We start from the raw sequence: 20,747 nt of genomic DNA on the forward strand, positions 1-20,747 counted from the left end.
TAGCTTGCAGAAATACAAACAGTGTTTATGAGGAAAGGAAACTGGGAGATATGCCTACAAAATGTAAATTTCAATATTTTTGTATTGCTTAGAGAATCTCAGCCTTATTTAAACAGTCCTTACTTTTATGTGTGCATGTATTTATATATTTATTTATACATTATTCCCCTACTTTCTCTACTGACTGTCTCACCTGTGTTGAAGTCTCTGTTGTGTGTTCATTACATCTGAGCTACAGCAATGAAACAGATCTCTCTTCACAGAAGCCCAGCCATGCCAAACCAAGCCCCTCTCCGCTAACCAGAGACGTGTGTGTGTAGATTCACAAACCTTACTAAGCGCTAATCCAGCAGTATCATTCCCGAGTCAATCTCTGGAGGTCCTGGATTACTGTTTCCTGGGGTCTCTGAAATTAGCTGTATGAAATTGTGTTTACCGATGAGAATGGATTTGATTGTTGGACACAGTTTGAGCGCAGGCTTAGCAGCAGTGCTTTGGCACTCACACCGCCCGTCTGCGGCGCTGCCAGCTCGGTGCCGGCCTGGAGACGAGCATCCCCCAAAAGCCGCTGTGTTTAATCAGAATTAAGAGCTCTGTTTGCACACTGCCTCCACGCTGTACGGCTTGTCTAAATGGGTGTAATACAGCATGATTCTATGTCTTTGTCCGATTTTAAACACTCCTAAAACTAAGTCTTCTGCAGCAGATTTCTACAACCAACACAGTCTGTGAAAAACAGTAGTAATGCACAGGAATGCTCATCGGGGGGACTTTAGTGAAAGGATTGAGTAATGAAGATGTTTGAGGAGCTAAGGATGTAGTGCCCTCTCTTGAACAGATTTAAATATTATAGATATAATATTTAAAGAGTGATTTTAGATGTTTGCTGTCTGCTCCTCCTTCTGCTTTAGTAATAGCCTAAGCTTTGTCCATGGGCAAGGCGCCCCATGTTTGAAAATAAAAGTGGAACACTGCTGTAGCACCAGCTTTTCTATATTTTTGAACACACACACACACACACACATTATTTCCCTCTGAAATTATTACAGAAGCAGGGAACTGCAAGTTGAATTAAATAATAATAATAATAATAATAATAATAATAATAATAATAATAATAATAATAATGGGATTATGTAGTAAGTACGAGATAATACACAGTCCAAAAGAGATCATAACATGCAGCTTTGGAAAAAATTAAGAGACCACAGCAACGTTATCAGTTTCTCTGGTTTTACTATTTATACATATGTGTTTGGGTAAAATGAACATTTTTGTTTTATTCTGTAAACTACTGACAACATTTCTCCCAAATTCCAAATAAAAATATGAATGGAATGAATGGCTGCCATACATGTAGAGATACTGATTTGAGAAGAAATTGCAGTTTTTCCCAGAGCTGTATATGTACGAATTACCTGGACATAAATAAATTATTTATTTATTTTCACCTTGCGGGTTAGGGCTTCTGTTATTATGTAATTACTTGAAATGTCTATAAAACCGTGTGTTATACGAGATGTATATATACCTTACAAAGAAAACAGTTGAACAGCAACCCTCCCGTCTTGTTTTTAGAACAGTTGCAGAGAGTTTTGCTCTGGGCACATCTGTCTTTTTTGCTTCAGGAGGCTTCTGATTTGTGGCTGTATTCAAGTGACAAACACTTGTGTTTTGTTTCCTCTGGGAAGGGCTGTTTAATGGCGTGTGCTCCATAGATATAGTCTGTGTTTCATTATCCCTCAGGGATTAAGCTAATGCATAATACAGAATGGAAGTTCGTCTCCGTACAGGAAGTGAAAAAGTTAGATTTCAAAGACGGGGTGTTGATGTCCGTCGTCAGTGGACAGCGTTCATCAGAGCAGTGATGTCAGACGTCTCCAGCCTTAGTGTCCACTGGGGGGAATTGCTGCTAACTTCTACTAGTCCAGTGCTCTCCTCCCCTGTCATTTAAGGAGCACGAGGGGCGAGGAATACTCTCAGTGATCAATCAATTTAATGAGTGTGGGCAATGACAGCTATAACCGGGGAGCTGCTTTGCTTTTTCAAATCAATAGCCCAGCTTTCTGGTGCACTAAATAACCTAATAACTGCACCCTGACACTTATTCATGGAAATGATGTTACCAGCGCTGTACTCATGGATGTCACATCTTGTTTACAAAGTCGTTTGGATACTTTTTCGATTTGAATTTCACCCGGAGCGCAGTGCTGCAGACGCCTCTTTGCAGAGTTTGGAAAGCGGCTGTATTTGAGCAGTACAGCCGGATTGCCTTCTTGCTTACAAAGGTCACGGTTTGGTGCTTCTGCACCCTTTATAAGTGCCTCTTCTTGGTGAAACACTCAGTTTCAGCCGTATATATTGTATGCATCACAGGCATTTTCCAAAAAGGTCTTAAACTGTACAGGTGTTGAGAAGAACTTTCCTATCTATCACCATCGCCATCAGCCCATTTCGATCCACTGTTGGATGAAGGCTCCCCAAGATGTTTCCAATTGCTTCAATCTATAGCTTCTCTTTTCCATGTCACGGCTGCAATGTTTATTATTTCATCTTCTCATCATTTATGAGGTTGTCTTTGATGTATTTCTTGGTACCTATTCGATTTGTCCATCTTTGATCTGTTCTTCTTGTACTGTTTCCAGCTCATTGCCAGTTTAACGTTTTCAGTTTTTCAACAGTCACATATTTTCATTAATTGGTTCTCGGATCCATTTATATCTTTGTCCGGGGCATCTTTGTTTGGTGCACATTTACTGACTTTTTTAAGTGAACAATTAAAGAACATCTCTCCCAAGTGTCCACACATGCACACACAGACAGAAACACATTAGCCGCGTGCTCGGTCTCGGTGAGTAGGCGCAGACACAGAGCAGGGAGGTATATAAACACTCCCACTCTCTCTCCCTCCCTCCCCCAGCTTCTCACCGGCTCAGCGCAGTAATTATCTCCTCCAGGACCTGTTTGTGATGTGTGAGAGATAGAGATGTACGGGGCTGCGAGTGTTATTAAAATCGAAGTTGCTGTTCCCCAGCCTATGCGTCTGGCATCCCAATAATCCCGGTGTTCAATAATCATTAATTTCACAAGGCTCTGACCCGGGGGCAAGGGAGAGGGGTGCGGGGGGTGCGCAGTGCTAATTTAGAAGAATCCACACCGTGTTGATTTTTTCCATCACACAAAATTGGATCGTGAAGACAAATGGTGAAGTTAAGTCGCAGTGAAAGGTGTAAGGACTGACTGGCATTGGCGGAGATAAAACCTCTGTCAGTCGCCCCATCTCACTCGCAGGGCAGAAGCGGCACAGGCAGCGGCCAGGGTCTGAGGACATCAAGTAGCAGTTTGCGCCGGAGACTGATTATCTGTCGGGCTTGTAACAAATGAAAAGATACGAGTAGGATTACAGCATTTTCTTAAAGAACTCCATTACTATACATGGAGCTCCCACTGCTGTTTCTGATGTAAACACATTCAAAAATAAATAATTAAATATAAAAAATATAAATAAAATTAGAGGTAAAACCAATGGAAGTTTATAAAATAAGCTTTATTTCCCCCTTTGTGTTTAGATATATTATTAGATTGTGTTATTGTGGGCAGTGTGCCAGTTGGAGTCCTGTGTGTTTTCATCTGTAACAGAAACACGGCAGAGTGATCAAGAATGCGTTTGTTAGAAGACATTAAACATGAAAAGGGTATTTTATTCAAGCACCATTAAGGCTTCGGGGATTTGTGACACCATGAAGACCTCTACGTCAATGGCAAACCATGAAAACAAACATCACACCTGTAGCTTCTGAAGTGCGCTGGCTATCGCTTTACAAACCGAGGAATATCTGTAGCTCCTTGCAACCCTGACTTCGTTTGAAACGGTGCCCTACTGCAGCGCTTTGAGGCACAATCAGCGCAGGGGATTATCTGTGCTTCCCGTGGATTCCCTTCCTTTCTGTCTTTTTTTTTTGCTTTCCACCTGAACTGCGGTCGGTTTTGCAGTGATGACGGGCAGCTGCTGCCAGCTCATCAAAAGCATGTTTCTGGAATCAGCAGAGCCCATTTGGACTTGGAAGGGAGAGGAACGATCGGTGCCAGGGCTGTGGCCAGCAGAGCAGCAGACGTGGCCCCGGGCCCAGACACATGTCACCAGCTGCCAAGGAAAGGCCTGCTATCTGTTATACCTTTTTGCCAGCCAGATAATAACAGAGGCTAAAATACAGCTTTCCCCAAGAAGGCTAGGCCCAGCGAAATAATAATATGGCATGAAATTGCAGTGACTGGGATCCAAATTTAGTTTTCAACCGCATGAATGTCTGAGAATGATAAAACTTAAAAATGCATCCACTGATAACTCTAGCTTTCGTCTGTTTTTATTTTTGGGGGGATTTTTTGTATCCGCAATGAACCTCAACTCTGAAACATGCTTCTGCAAAACGCCCGTAATCCTTACATTTATTTCAAGGTCTTTCGGATTTGGCGGTTGTGCTTTCATCCCCTGACTCACCCAGGCAGAGCGACCGCATTTTTTATTGGTATAAGCAATTATAAAGTAAGTTTAGCACGGTTATGTGCAGATAGAACTTCTGCCCTGGCCCAACTAAGTGGTTCTTTACAGTTAAAAATTTGACAGCTCAGCTAACACACACTGATTTAATAGCGGCTTATTAATTCGAATGAGAAGTGTGCTCTCCCTGCCCCTCTCAGAGAGCTTGACATTGGATTACAACACGAGTGTGATGCTCACTTTATGGCATCGTATTCTGTATGCTCTCGCTGTAATGCACCTGTTGATGTATGTGAACGGGACAGAAATAAGTAGTGTAGGGCTGTAGCAACGCCACGGATCTCACTCTCAACCATAGAGGCCCCTGCAGACAGATACAGTGAGACTCGTGTGTCTCCCATGCCAAAGAGGCGTGTCAGGGGCGTCAAAGACGAGACACAGCCGAAACCTCACACCACGAGGCACTATAAGGAATGAACACTTGTCCTCTGTACTTGCGAATCATTTTTCTGTCCGCACTGCATGGACAGTTGCCCCAGTACAAAAGGAAGGACAAGGTGATCCTTTTATCCACTCATGAAACAGTACACAGCAATTTGAAAAACAGAAATAACCAGGAATCCTTGGAACTCAGGTGCACAGTCATTTCTAATCTGATGGTGGCTGCCAGACACTATTTAATACAGATGTTAATGTGCTTACGGAAAGGTACGGAATAGCACCAAAATAAACTGCACCATTTGATAAAAGCCTCTATTGACCGATGACAGATGCTAAAGTTCAGTATATTTTTACACACTTTGTTCTCTGAAGGGCAAGCCAGTAAAGATAAGGACAGTTTTAAGCTCTCTCAACAAAAGTCTTATTTTATTTTAATTTTTTTTTTTATCTCAGCACAAACGTGTCAGTGATTCAATGCATACATGAGATAGAGATTAAAAAAATGAATCAATCTGTAAACCTCTTGCAGATTTGTTACAGCTGTCTGGATATCTTAATATAATTGACACCAATAATAGTTTCCATACCCTGTGCAAATATTTCACAAGAGGTGCATCATAAAATAGTTTTTAATAGCATGTGCTGTTGTGCTCTCATCCAATACAGCGTTGTGGGCTGATTTAGGTCTATGGTTTTATAAATGGTGAGAAAAATATGCTTTGCAATCTAGGAATCAAACTGGGCCTTTTCAGAACCAAGACTGGGGAAGGAGGAAAAAATATAAAACTATAAAAAGTACAAGTAGTCAAGGAGGATGGCGTCTCGTGTCTTTCACTCCACTTGGGTTGTCTTTCTAGCTCTCCTTGTAAAAAGTTTGTACTTTTCTGGTTCAGTTTGCCATGTTGTCTCTCTGTCTCCGAGTTCCTCTGCAGTGTTGACAACTTCATTTTTAAATGATTTGAATAAGCCTCCTTTAGATCCTCGCTGCCTTCTCTGTTTCAGAGAGCATAAAGCTGCTTTAACGGCTAAATATAAAATTTAGCTGCGCGTTAATTCTCTTTAACGTTTATCAGAAAAAGGTGTTTGAAACGCTGCTTCATCCTTATTAAGGATTCTATGGAATGGCATGCTATACCATGTACACTAGTTGCAATACAAAGTGCTTTTTCCAGAAGTTTCATTATTTAAATATTTTAAGATCATCCTTATTATTCAAGTAACATAATGCCAGGATTTATCCCGTGAAAAAAAACAACAACAAAACAGTACAGATGACGAAAGAGGAGGAAACCTTGATAACACATTAACATGCAGGGATTCTTTGTGTCACTTTTATATTATCTAATTTCGAATGTCAGTTCCCCAATAATCGCAGGCCTGGGAGTTCGTTTATATAACTGTACACCTCACTTACGCAACACTGATTGAAAACTCTTGAGCTGCCACTTCTGTTACATTAGCAAGGTCACAAAAACACAAGCAAACAAGTTTTGGGAAAAAATATCAATTTATGGATCCATGAAAAATCTCACCTACGCTGTTTCTGCAACTGTTATTGTCATTCCAGTTTGTGCCAATGACAAGAAAAACATAAAACTTTATTAACAGGGCTTTGATTTACATACATACACCCTCAAGTAAAGAGACTTTTATGTTTTATGTCATTTTATAGGTCACAGAAACAGACCTTCTAAAAATGAAGACTACCTCTAACCACGATGTATTTATGTAATTCTGTAACCGTGAGCACTCATTTATTTCATAACTACCTGATGTTGCTGTTGTTGTTTGTTGTCTGTGGTTTTATTTTGTGTTTGTAGGAAATGCACAGTGAGGAGCCAAACTTCCTAACTCTGGCTTAGAGTCCAGTTGAGTTCTCTAGGCTGCTTCGTTTTAATCCGTGTTGAAGACAAGTGTGACAATAAGCTCTGTGTTTGAATTCAAATCCTCTTAGGAGGAGCTTTGTGGGTAAACTTGCCTTATGTAAATTCGAAACTCCATTAGCTTTGAACGACTAGTCAACTACATTGAGATTAATTGCTGGATGAGTTCCTTGATTTAATAGGGTTATTGCTGTGCCTCTGGAAAAATAAACACCAAAGTTAATGCCAGCCATCGCAGTGGCCACTCCGAGTTTCTCCTTCACCAGTGCAGTGAGGTTGTTTTCGCCTCTGAATGGCTTTAGTAGAGGAATTCCCGCAGTGTGTGTTATGCAGGAGGTAAAGGCTATTTTACATTTTTGCATATACATTTATATGAGGGGCCGCTCAATTAAAAAATAACAAAAATGATATACCAAAGTGGATATATCATATAGCCCAGTTGGTTAGAGATGAGAGGATCCTTCACAGGGTCACAGGCATTGGAGCCCAACGAGGGAGACATCGATTTAGACATTCATGCGCAGGCATTCATCAAGATACCATTCATGAAGCCTAAATTTAAGTTTACAAGTGTACACTCTGAGGCTAGTGGATACGTTGCTCGCTTTGTTTTATTGTGTGCTGTACTTTATTATTAATAGGCTATGCTTTTATCATGTTGGTGTTTTCAGAAGAGTGGTCATTATTACCCAAGGTGGCAGACTCAAAATCTCACTCGCAACAAATTAAAAATTGATGATGGGAAGACTAGTGCGTCAATGTGTTCATTTTTGTGGTGTAGGGCCAGTCCCTGAGCCATGATACTGATACCAGCTGTCAACGCGTCATTAATTATTATAATTATTTGTTCTACTCGGATACGGTTAAACTCAGGGAAATATATATATATAATTTATTATCAAAAAATGTAATAAAAAATGTGTACACAAGAAATAACATCCACACATTGGGACTGGACCTGCAACACTGAACTCACAGCACTGTTCATAACCAGCACGCCGACAGACATGAGCATACATTTGAAAGTGCCTACAGCCACCACAGACAGGTGTCCTGATTAGTTGTATATGATTGAATTATTGGAATCTCCAATTAATGTATTAATTCAGAAACAAATCAACAAAATGTGTGTGTGCATATTTATATAGCCTACCTATATGTATATGTAATCTATACACAGCTACAGTCTAGATTGAAGTAACTACCCAGCCAACACACAATGATGCCACAGCATTGTTGCAACGTTGTGCGGTAGCTGGGTAAGTGGAAACATCTTTGGGTGATCCATTGCTGGGTGATATAATTAAAACACTAAAAATAACATTAACATACTGTAAATGCACAAATGGTGTGGCAGACACTTAATTGACAGTTTGATCAAAATAACTATGTAAGGGAAGTACTTTACAGTCATGAAACCAGATTGGTTTCACTATTCGGATTGGCTCGCCTTGATTTTGATTATTATTAGCCGATATGCTTTGTCAATGTGATGCTGCCTCCGTTTGTTATAAACTTGAACAGCATCACTTTGGTCATAAATCACCACCAAATTACATTAAAAAACAAATAGAGCAATTAATACATCACAAATACAGTACCAGTAATTTAAAAACTGTTATAATTGTAATACAATCTATTATATTAATGTATATATACAGTCAGCGATAATGATCCTCTCCTGCTCGTAATCGTTCGCATCGATGTGTCCCTCATTCGGCTCTAATACCCGTGACCCTGTGAAGTATCCTCTCATCTCTAACCAACTGCGCACACTGCGCATGTCCAACCCAACATCTCCACCATGGGACGTCGGTATATATTTTTTGTGCAACGTGATATATTTTTCTGCTATATGAAATATCCACTTTGGTGTATGATTAATTTTTTTCTGTTATTTTTTAATTGAACGGTTCATCATACATTTACACATACTTTGTGTATTAAGTATTTTTGTTTCTGAATCAAACTGATTACAGTTACTTCAGAAAAAACACAACCCCGCGATTGCAGAAATAATTGCAGAGGTCGGGATATGAAATGTGTTCAAGTTTATTTTAAATGCATATCATCAAACTACATTTAATTTATAAATAAACTCGGATTGTGCTGGACTGTACCTTACTACTGATTTAAGTACTGTGAAACTAAATTAGCAATCAATGAAAGGAGAACAGGATGTTAATTGCAAAATGTATTTTTTTGCTCAGTGATTTAATTAAAACTGTGACAATTTTGTCATTTTTTTTTACTTTAACAGTCATTTCAGTTCAAAGTAATTACCTTAGAACTTATATTTTATAAAACAATAAATCAATCCATCCATAGTTGATTAGAATTCTGTACTGAAAGAGATGTGTGTGTATGATGAATTGACATAGTCCTGCAAAACACATTGATCATGACCTAAAGACAACAGACAATGCTTCATTTCAATAGTGTTTTGCCTGTATTTCAGTCTTTTTTATATATATCTAACCATTATATACAAATACATGTACACAATATGGAGTCATAGGTGAGGGAGGAGCATAATCTAGAGCTGACGCACTACAGCACAGTATAAATGCATTGAGCCACAGGGTGTGCCGTGTCAGAGAGAAACGCCTGCCTCTGGGGGATTGCTTTTAAAATTGTCTTTTATGATGCAACAAAGCATTCTGAACTCTGTATCTCTGTATGGGTTACATTATTTGATATTTAAAATGCTTTTTATATAAGACCGACTTGTACATTGACTTTCTCCTGATAGTTTTATCCTTTCGTAATCGATAAAATAATGTAATACAATATATGACAAAATAATCAATCAACATGTACAAATAAATTCAAGTAATTCTTTCCCAGAGAATCAACAGTACGTTTCACACTGTAAAAGGTAATGTAAATAGCCAATGCACTGACACCCGAAAAGGACACAGAAACACATGATATTATTCTATATTGATCAGTTTTTGTCGCCGTGCCTGACAGGGTACGGTCTGAGTATCAGGATTGACAAGCGCAGGAGCAGATGTAAACTAATCATTGTGAGGAAATTACAGCTGTTCTAGGGGAAGTGTCTGGACAGTCAATAAGACTGTTAATATCACTTCTTTAGATTCAGAGGAGGTTGTATCGGTCTTGTTTTCACTCTGTATTTATTAACCTCTTTATGGGGTTAACCTCAAACAGAACATGTTTTAAAAATTCACTATTTATTTTCTCAACTTGATTTGGTTATAAGACGACAAAGAATAAATAAAAGTCATGCATATATACACACAAACATATGAACAAAGGACAGATTGGCGCCATCAGTAGGCCGGGCAAAGGTTTAAATGAAGAAAGGAGCCAATGTACCCCGTGAGAATCAGCTGCCACTCCCTTCGGTGCCCGTGCAGATTATCAGCCTAATGCATGGAGCATGAATCCTTTCAATACGGCATCCGGAAGGACTGTTTATAATAGTCCTTTATTCCTGTTGGAAGAATCAATGCTATCGGTTGGCTTCTCCCAGACGGCTTCTGTAAGAGGCTCCGTTTATGTTGGGCTACATTAATTACATGGAAAACAACGCTTTCCTGGAAACTGGTGATAGGGAGCGGATGTCTTCATAAAGCACGCTAACAATCAGTGGCCTGTGCTTTGCAATCATTTCATATTATTTGTATGTAAAAATACAGAGCCAACAAAAACATGCACATTGAAATGTCTCTTCATCGTTTATGAAAATGGATTTGAAAATAATTACTGCAAGAATCGACTTGACGTGAAAGTAGAAGCACACATTGAAATGGTGATCTATGTGTTTCTTGTGCTTTTTCCCCTGCTTGATTGATGCTGAGGAGTGAAGCGTTGTCCTCTCCTGTTTAGAGAATCGAAGCCATAAGTCAGCGTCTCGTAAACTTTCCTGGGTCTTTGGGATTTGAGCACAGGGCACCTCTAAGGGAATGTCTCTCTGACTAAATTCATGCAAGAAGGTCAAAACATTTGATAGAGGTGCTGTAAATCTAATACCTGTAACACAAAAGCTGATGGAAGTTGAATGCACAACAGAATAATTTGCTTGCTATAAATCCAAACAAATCAAAACGCCTTGGCTGCCTTTCTGACTGATTGACTGACTAACTATCTTCAGCGAAGTCAGAGGAAGAGATTAGCGAAAGCAGATTGGGCTAATGTGTAAGATGCACCAAATCTTCCAGCTGTGGGCTTAATCTGTCATTATACCATCCCAATCATCGGCAAGCCCCTGACATGTGGAATAAGCAGAGGCCACACATGGCACACAGCCACGAGGGGCCGGGGACTCTGGGGAGGATCTGGAGACAGCAGTATCCTTTTTCGAGGTGCTGAAGTGACAAGACATCTTTGGGTTATCCTCTGTGGAGAAACTACTAGGAAGATATAAGCAGTGATCGGTGGATTTCAAGCAGTCATTTGATAGAGCTAGCTTATTTTTTAGGAGTACCAAGAAGAGAGAAACAGTGACAGCGTGGTTTTATCTACCCCTGCCTTTGAGCCGACAGTACCTCCCGCTATCAGGCCTCCACCCGCATGTATTCTGCTTCAAAGACCTGGTCCCCTTTTCCCCGATCGGAGGCTCAAAGAGAAGGAAAATCCCGTGGAGCTGTCCAATTCAAATACGTCTCCCCGTTTGCAGTTTGTATTTTAGGAGACTGGCGAACAGCAGTCAAATTAGCTTCGGTGAGGCACCATGGTTTACAAAGAAGTAGATTAACTTGTTTGCCGAAGGGAACTCATTTGTCAATAGCAAATTCAGGAAAGTGGAATGTGGAAAATGTAGAAAAGCGGCAGTAAAACTCTCGGTTTATTGATTCCAGGCAGCAGGCTGGGTGATTGAGTCTCTAAAAGGGGACTGATAGTATTTACACTTCGTCAAACACCTGAATTATTTTTCATGTTTGCTCCCCAGATTAAAGAAATATATTTGGAGCACAAACCACGCCGGTGTGGTCAAGATTTGTTGTATTGTTCAGACACTCTCCTTCTGTTGGCAGGGCCTGTGAATCGTATATAGACATGCCATTCATCCGCTGAGTGGCAATCAATACCCCTGCAAGTGCATCTACTTGGTTTTGATTGATATTAGTTATTAGCTTTCAGCATCTGGACAGTTATTCTTTAGAAACTAATTTAAAAAATCATATCAGACAGATGCCTTTGAAAATGTAGGCCCATCTGTTTTTTTTTTCGCCTGTTTTTTCTACACTATTAAATTCTGTGTCTTCTACTGCAGTATATAATTTTATCACATCTGTATTTTTTTATGCGGTGTGTAACTATGTGTTCTGAGATGACATCGTTTTTTTGTATCATATGCTTATCAGAAGCGTATTTAATGTTACTATATCAAAGTTAATCTCATATATATATATATATATATAATTTTCTGTTACAGTTAGGAATGTGAGGTTCAATACCCTTTTACAAAAAACACCATTGCCCTAATTACAGAATCCCTAAATTAATCACTCTACAGCACTTAACCACTAACTAATTCCAGTTAAAAATTTATAAAAATGCCCCCCCCTCAAAAAATCAAACATGGTTAAAGTATGAATTTCCCCAAAATATGTTATACATCCCTTGTTCCACACGTAAGCTACAGCCCCTCTCCTCACCAGGAGACCATTCCCACGTTCCACAGCGCCCCCTGTGTCCACATCCCTGATTGCACCGAGCTTTGAATTTTTTTTTATCCATGATAAACGATGTTAGTCTTCCTCGGGAGCTGTCTTTCTCACCCACCGTCCTTCTGCGGAAGCACTCGAATCGGGGGATTGTGATTTTTTTTCCGTTTTTGCCGTTAAAGCTGGCTTTGATGTGTGCTTAGCTATTTGAGCCCTCATCTCCAATGGGGTACAGGGGGGTGGCGGCTTCTAATCACAGTGGTGCTGCGCTACTTCAAAGTGCCTGGCTGCTCGGCTGCTCTGCCGCACTCCCCGGCTCCACGCGCTGACACTGGGCCCGTTAGAGCAGGACAGATCTGACAGGACTGAGTCTCTTCATCCTTCAGAGGCCCTGCTGTGATCCAGCTCCTGTCAAGATACTGTACACTTCCCATTAGAAACAGTCCTCCACTCAAAATCTTTTTTTCCCCTCCCTATATAATCTCCCTTCACTTTGACAATATCCATACATTTTAAATAGGTTTACTTTCTTCTTTTCTGGCATGTCTCGGAATTCTATATTAATAGGAAGTGAAATTCAATATAGTTTTTTTTTTCTGCCTTTTTTAACCTCCAGCTTTTAACTCAATGCTCCTTTCATATGGAGAGCAAAGCTGCATTTGCAACCGCCAGTGATCCTGCTCCCTCTACACTTGTTAAAGATGTACATCCTCTTTTAATGACAATTATGACTGGGAACATCGTAAGCCCTCAACTGACGACATGCATAATTGACATTACAGAAATAATCCATTATTTAGCATTTTCTAACCATAAGATACATCTTCAGCCTATTAGGAGACATGCACAAAGATAAGCAGATTAATTGTGAGGGGTCCCCACTGGAATTGAATTCCTTCATGTTCTTTTCTTGTTACTTGGTTATTTACAATCAATCAATGTGGCGTTCAGCTTGTACTTTAATTGCCAGACATGCTTTGCTGTCATCCCTGATTGTTATTTATTAGACTGTTATTTTGCTTTAACGGCAGAGGACCCAACTCCCGAAGAGGTCAGAGTTAGATAATTTAGTCTCAGATTCGAATCAGGGCTGGGGTTTATATGTGAACTGCAGACACTCATAAAACTATCATATTTTTATTGTTGTTGTACTCAAGTGTTAAACTATCCAAACAGCCCTCTGAGGTGAATGTTACAGGCCACCAAATTATTTATTGATCACAGAACCGGAGCTGTGTGGGGTCACTTAGATTTTGTTCTGTTGTTGTTTGGTCAATTAATTAATTACCATAACAATCAACTCTAATTGGACCCATTTCAGCTTCTGCGAGGGTTTTAGTCAGCGGCATGTACAGTACGTCCTACAGTGAAGGGGAACATTTCGTGCTGGACCACCCAGCACGAAGAGCAAGGGGCTGTACTACACTGTGGGCAGAGGGGTGGGGGCTGGCAGACTGCCTCACAGGGAATGGGACGGAACGGCTGGCAGGCGGGCAGATGCCAGGCAAACCATGGATATAATTCGCTAATTGGTAGAATAAGGTAATTACCAGATAATTAGGACATTTTTAAATTAGCACATGTCATCTCTGTGGCATTAATACCTTTTGGTACAATGGAGCAAATACATTAGCGTGTGTAATTAGGGGAGTCATGCTCAGTGTCTTGCAGAAAGAGCTGCCGGGTGGAGGAGGGGAGTGTGTGGAGTTCCTCAAGGGAGGGGGATGCTGCCTCTCGGAGGGTAGCAGATAGATGGGGCGCTGGAGGAGTCGGTTAGGGAAACGCTAAACTGCGCTATTATCTGGAATCCCCTCAGGAAAGTGTGCTCCGAGTTCCCCGCGTTGCTCGCCTACAATCGGGCTTTGTTCTGCCAAAGCTGTTTCAATCCCCCAAGAGTTCCACCGCGCTTTCAGATCTTTACATGTGTGCGCCGGCCTCCCAGGCATGCTGTTGTCAGTTTTGATTGAGAGAAATGAAATGTTTGAGGAGCAGTCCCTGTGTCTCTGATGCTGTGAAGTTTTCAACAGCTAAAGGGTTATCACCCACCGTCATCTTTATTGCTTTTGTCAGGAACAAGCTTTCGTTTATTGTAATACAGATGTGTATGCAAAACAGGAGGAAGCACGAGTACACAGCGGCAGTGCAAGGTAGATAAATGAAGGAATACATTCCATAAATAAGGCGTCTTATAGCCTTTATGGAAATGGTCTTTAGATCTTAAATCCCACCAGCCACAATTTACTTGTCAATGTTTCCCACTGAATGAACAATAAGCAGTGGCAGTTTTGTTTAAATTGAGTGTTTTCTTGTCTTCAGCAAATATGATTTGTCCTACATTGCTACAGTGTGAGGTATTGCAGTATAACTGCAATATAGTTTAATATTGAGCTTATGCAATCAATGTTACAATCTGTAAACTCTACACTATCTTGGGATTTCCTATTCAACCCATTTCTACAGTTGGAATTATAGATATATCTTTCTAACATATTTATCTGAAGTTACATGAACAGTAGCTGACATAAAACATATGAAAAAGTGAAGTCTTCGGGGAGCTGTGTGTAAATCCTGTTCTCCATCCTGTCTAACCCATGTCTGCTGTGTATTTGTGTTTTACAGACACCACTTTCCGACTGCAGTGATGGTGGTGGGGGTGGGAGGGAGGGATGAACCCCACCACACCCCCAGATCTCACCCCGGCTGAAGTAGGGGCTGGCAGCTGGGCATGCTCACCTGACTTCAGCCAAAGCCCTCCACTCACCCCCTCACCCTAAACCTATGTCCTGTGACTGCCCAGACTGCCCTCTCTCACCCCTTGTCTTCAGTCAGCTGACACCCAAGACAACTGCTGTGAATCCGCACGCACATGGCCAGCCTGATGTTTACAACAGAAAAGCAAAACAAACGCGAACCATTGGCAACACGACAACATGCCATTGTAGACGGCATCTGATAATACATCTGAACACCTCGCCTCTCTGTGACGCTAATGAAAGCAACTGATGAAGTGCTTGCTGTTGGACTAATAGTTTGTATTTCATTTGTAAAGCTTGTTATGTGAAATCATAGTGCAGTTTATCACTTTGAACCAGCTAAATGTAACATGACGCATAACGATTTCCCTTGACTTGATACATTCTTTCTTTTATGTATTAGTTTTTAAAATTCGACTGCTGTAATCACAGCAGAGTAACTGCAGAGGCAGAGTGCATTAAAAGTTTCCATCTTAGCTATTTTTGTAACCACCTGATAGTGTGTAATTATAATGAAGAGCATAAAATATTTATTCATAGCTGGATTTAAGATAAGACTGATGTTAGGACCAATCTTGAAATTCAATTAACACACATCTTAACTAAATAATAAGTATAGGCCTGGTACATTCTGACGTGTATTTGTGCTGTCCTTACCTGACTTAAAAGTTGCATTTAGTTTGTTCATCCAGATCCGTATCAAATTTCAATTAAATCACAAAGATCTGACGACGAATCGCACAGTCATAAATAAGGCAGCGTCTAAAGTAAATATTACTTTAGACAATTGTTGAAAGTAAATCTCTTTATGCATTTATTAAACAAATATAACGTCTTTATTCTGGATTCTACTGAACAATTGACCATTTGCAGTGAATATGCTCTGTTCAGCAGGAAAATTTAATTGTTCCAGATGTTTAAAAACCTCTCAGACTAATCCCACTGTATGGTGAGAGGGCAGTGTCAGTGTCCGTTCCTGCAGAGTTGTGCTCACAATGGTGGCTCATGGTGGCCGATGGGTCAAAAGATTTGAACGTGATCCAGGGGCTTCATGCAGCCAGCAGTTCAGCACCAACTGAACTGGGAAGCATGTCTCGATTGAGTGTGATCTGCCCGAGTACAAAGCCACACCTCCTGGACGTTAGAGGTCTCTCCAGGTTAGAGACACCTAAACCAGTGGCACCGACACATCCTTCATCTGTACACTGCCTTTAAGCATTCAACTTCAGGATTTTTAATTATGAGATTAACACCACTCTCTGTATTTGATAGAATTATGCTGAGATCTTCTGAGGGAAATTTAAGGTTTAATTTGATCTAATCGTTTGCCAAGCTATTGATTTTTTTTCTTTTCCACAAGCCACCTTGAATCCAGCAGCACTCATCAATGAAGATTTATCAGGCCCTTTTAGATCAGTGCTGGGATTAAATCACAGCTTTGACCCACCCGTTAATTTCAAATCATAACCCTGTATTTTATGGTGTTGTTTTATGTTCTGAAAAACGCAAAAACTGTGACTGAGTACTGGTGCAGAGTTTGTGATTAGCGATGGGTCAAACTTCTGAATCCCAGCGTAAATACAGCAGTGATATCAATGTTAATGCTTGATAATAGTGCAGTTGAAGAGCACATGTTGCCATAAACACACACTTTAGACTGAGATTCAAGAGCCACACATCTCCACTTCACTTCACACAGGCTGAATGCAGCTTTACACATTATTTTAAGTGCAGTGGGAAATATTTCCTTCTGCAAATTATTGATTGAATGATGTTGTTTCTTTATTATTATTATTTGTCATATTAATATCTTATTTACGCCATGTTTTATCCTACATATTTCGATGGACCAAGATTGTGAACCAAATGATCTGTGTTGTTTTTAAAACAAATGTGTCTATGCATATCAAATAAGATATTTATTGATATTTCAAAGATTTCCATTTACAAGATAAGCTTATTTAAGATTGTCTTTTAGTGAGGTTTCACAGCTGAAGTTACATTTGTTGTTAAAGTCAGTTAACACCGTTGTCAAAACCCTAATGCATCTTCTCACTCATGTGTATATATTTTGCTGAAGTGTTTTGTTTATTTTGACTATGCTTAATATGTACTCAAAACCTTGCAAAAGCCAAAACAGAGACTAATCCCGAAACCTAATAGGGGAATTGAAACTATAGTGTGTATATATTATACTTAAAATACAAATAGCATTGACTACTTCTACTCTTTGATCATCCCACTGTCACTGCTAATTATAGAAGCCCCATTTACCTGAGCATTAGGTGCAACATTTGTTGGATCATTTTTATTTATTTATTATCATGGAAATGTTTTCCATGTGCTTGTTACTGTTTATTATTTTTGTAATTATGACGTCTTTACTTGATCCTTTTCTGCATTTGATTCTAATAAATATTTATTGCAAAGCCAGAATGAACAAGTGCCTCTTCTCGATGGTATATCAGAGATGTGCGTCCCTGCTGAGATTTGTCACCAGGCCAGTCTATGCTGCAAATCCACCCTGTCACTGATATCCTCGAGCACATGAAACACAGAGTGAAGCCTCTGCAAAAATCTGGACCTTCACAGAGAGAAGAAGCCCATGCAGAGGTAATATAATTTGCTAGTTAATGAATCAATGTCCTTCTTGGTAATAGCTTAAAGTAATGTGAGACATTTAACTTATTACAAAAACAATACAAAGACATTGGCATTTGCTATTGCTAAAAATCAAAGCCCTCTGCAGTTAAGCAAATAAATGAATTATTTCTGTGGTTTAAGTAGACTGTATCAAGATTAAATTAAATTGTACAGCCTGATTTTACAGTATTATTGTACTACTACTACTACTACTACTACTACTACTACTATTATTATTATTATTATTATTATTATTATTATTATTATTATTATTATTATTATTATTATTATTATCCCTTCACAGTCCTTCTACATGAATTTAAATGGTTTAAATGCACTGAGATTATGAAGTTATGAAATCTGTGTCAGACTGTCCCAGTTAGCACAAAAACCATCTGGGCATCTTTAGAAAGAGCTTGATATTATGGACACACTGTATTTAATCAGAAACATCCAATTAAATTATATTTTCTTCACAGTAATGAGACAATTAAATTGTGCTGTTGATCAAATTACAGATCATCAAATTAGAGGGGAAATTGACAACCGCATACAAGGCAATTTCAGTCTCTTTATAACATATTAATATATTATATATGCTTTAATAATTTCTGTTTTTCTGATTTCTTATTTATCTCATGGTATTCTTCTCAGTAATAATGATCCATCTCACATCTCCCATCCACTTTCATAAATACTTGACATTATATATACTACTATGGAGCCAACCCAGTCCTCTTCCACTTAACCTGGAAAACAAGGGAGGGAAATGTTGTCCCCAGGGTGTAGAAGGCATACAACAGTCCCGGCCTTCATTGTTCATTTGTGGTTCTGTACGTTCACATTACCGTTTTTTCAACAACCATGTGTAGAGCGATAAGAGTCACCTGCAATTACAAATCCTGAGATATCGCAACTGGAACACAAGCACGCACATCTAAGCATACTTCACCCAGCTCAGACACACAACAGAAATGAACCGTAGTTCTCTTGACCACAGTTCAGCGGCAATGACCAAGTTAGAGGATTGCAAAACGCATACGTGTGCAGCTGCCGCAATTGGACTGAGAAACCGAGGATATTTATTCACCCAAGGAACTAACACTGGAGTGGTTTCAGACAAGGAGCAAGGCCATGCCCATTTGTAAAAATATAATATTCTAAGACCAACCACTATCAAGGACACTGTCAAGGAGAAATGTCTCAGTGTTGAAGCCCAGGGCCTGCAGCTGAAAATAGCTCATACTCAGCCAACACAACATATGTGGAAAATGTCATCACTTTCTAGAACCATTCATACTTCTCTTAACGATCAGAGGTCTCCAGTTCTCTTCTGAATTTGCTTTGTGTTTGCTTTGTATTGCCCATCATAGTGGGAGCTAAAGTTACACACCACACATACCCAGCATCCTGCAATAGACACCTTTAACATTACACTGAACAGAAGTTTTGTTGGCTTAGATGTCACAATCCATGATGTCTCTCAGCCCTCAGCATGTCCTGCAGGACTGGGCGATATAAAGCCACTGCACTGTGAACTTCAGCAGCCACCGTTCTGTCTCTGTTCTTCTAAACCACCCCGACTGCAGTCCTCAGTGCCAGCTCCCACGATCTAATCTCAGCCTGGAATTGATCAGCTCTGTCCAGGCTGGTGCACTGACACTGCTGTTTTTGAAAGCAGACTTTTAACAGAAAGTTGCAGACGTTAGGTGTTTTTTTTTTTTTATGCAGCCATTACCTGCATATAAACACAGCTAAATGGCAGATACAGTGCATTATTACAGGGTCTTTTCCTTGCTCTAATTTACTCCACTGTTCTTGCAGTATCAATCAGTCTTTAATTGCTCCTTCGGGCATAACGAATCAGAAAAGCACAGGTGCCTGAGTCGAAGCATGCATTGGATAAACCATTGCATTGGTGTTAACACAATTACATACACTGATTTCATTGTAAAGATGCGGTTTTAAAATTAGGAGCTGACATCTTACTTGTGACAATCAGAAACCTAGTGCCAAAAAAGAAAGTTAGCCATTCCAGTTTGTTTTTGTCAATATATCAACTGTAGGTTGACAATAAGCTACTTTAATCAAATGGTGTCAAAACAGAATTGCTCCTCTCCTCACCTGTCTAAGGTTCTCAAACTTTGCCACAGAACACGACCTTAGGCTTGAATAAAATGTATGTTTATTAAAATTGGTTTATTTGTCGATAAAGATGACCTAACTGTGCTGAAAACACCTTCTAACTGGCAGCGTTGTTCCGTAGCATCCGTCTTCAAAGAGTTAAGTATTTTGCAGCTTGGTGAATACTATGGAAATCCCAGTATCTCTTGTTTAATAACTGCACTTACTGCTTCAGGCCTTTTCTGATGTTCTTTACTTCGGATGAGTAACTTGTCCTCTCGGGAGGGGGAGGCTGTGCTCCCATTGTTGGAGTGCTTCCTCCCCACAGCTCCACTTCAGCAGTGCTATACTGTCTCCTGTACTACAAGAGCTCCACCTGGTAGTGATCATTCTCCCCTTGACCAACATTGGCAATCAGGTCCATTGGGGTTTATCAGGAGTACAGAACTAAAGTTTCAGCTGGAAAATGATAAAAGCTGGAATGCTAGGCTGGTCTTAGTGGACAGATATTCAGTAATTCCACTTTCTTCTGTACTACAAAAGTTTGAAGGTCATTCACTTCCCAACTGACTACAGCAATTTCTTCTGCTGGCATTTATTTACATACTATCTAAAATGAGGAGAATTCTGCATAAATGTTCACTACAGAGGAAAGTCTTTTGGAATATAACATCTCTTATTCCCAGGGAAGTCTTGGTCTATTAACACACAGCTACAAGGATGCACAGTATTTAATGGAATTAATAATTTAAAAAAATGTATAAAACTT

The 20,747-nt window shown here is 39.8% G+C and overlaps 1 protein-coding gene across 1 annotated transcript in view; it reads left to right on the forward strand.

Annotated features, from left to right (window-relative positions):
* tsnare1 (T-SNARE Domain Containing 1) overlaps positions 1-17,639 on the forward strand; it is a 148,788-nt gene extending 131,149 nt beyond the window's left edge. The window contains exon 12 of the mRNA XM_066691190.1: positions 15,078-17,639. The gene's annotated coding sequence lies outside the window, so the exon portion shown is untranslated. The remainder of the gene's footprint in view (positions 1-15,077) is intronic.
* Positions 17,640-20,747: the final 3,108 nt, after the last annotated feature.

This window comes from Amia ocellicauda, chromosome 18, assembly GCF_036373705.1.
Source record: "Amia ocellicauda isolate fAmiCal2 chromosome 18, fAmiCal2.hap1, whole genome shotgun sequence".
NCBI lineage: Eukaryota > Metazoa > Chordata > Actinopteri > Amiiformes > Amiidae > Amia > Amia ocellicauda.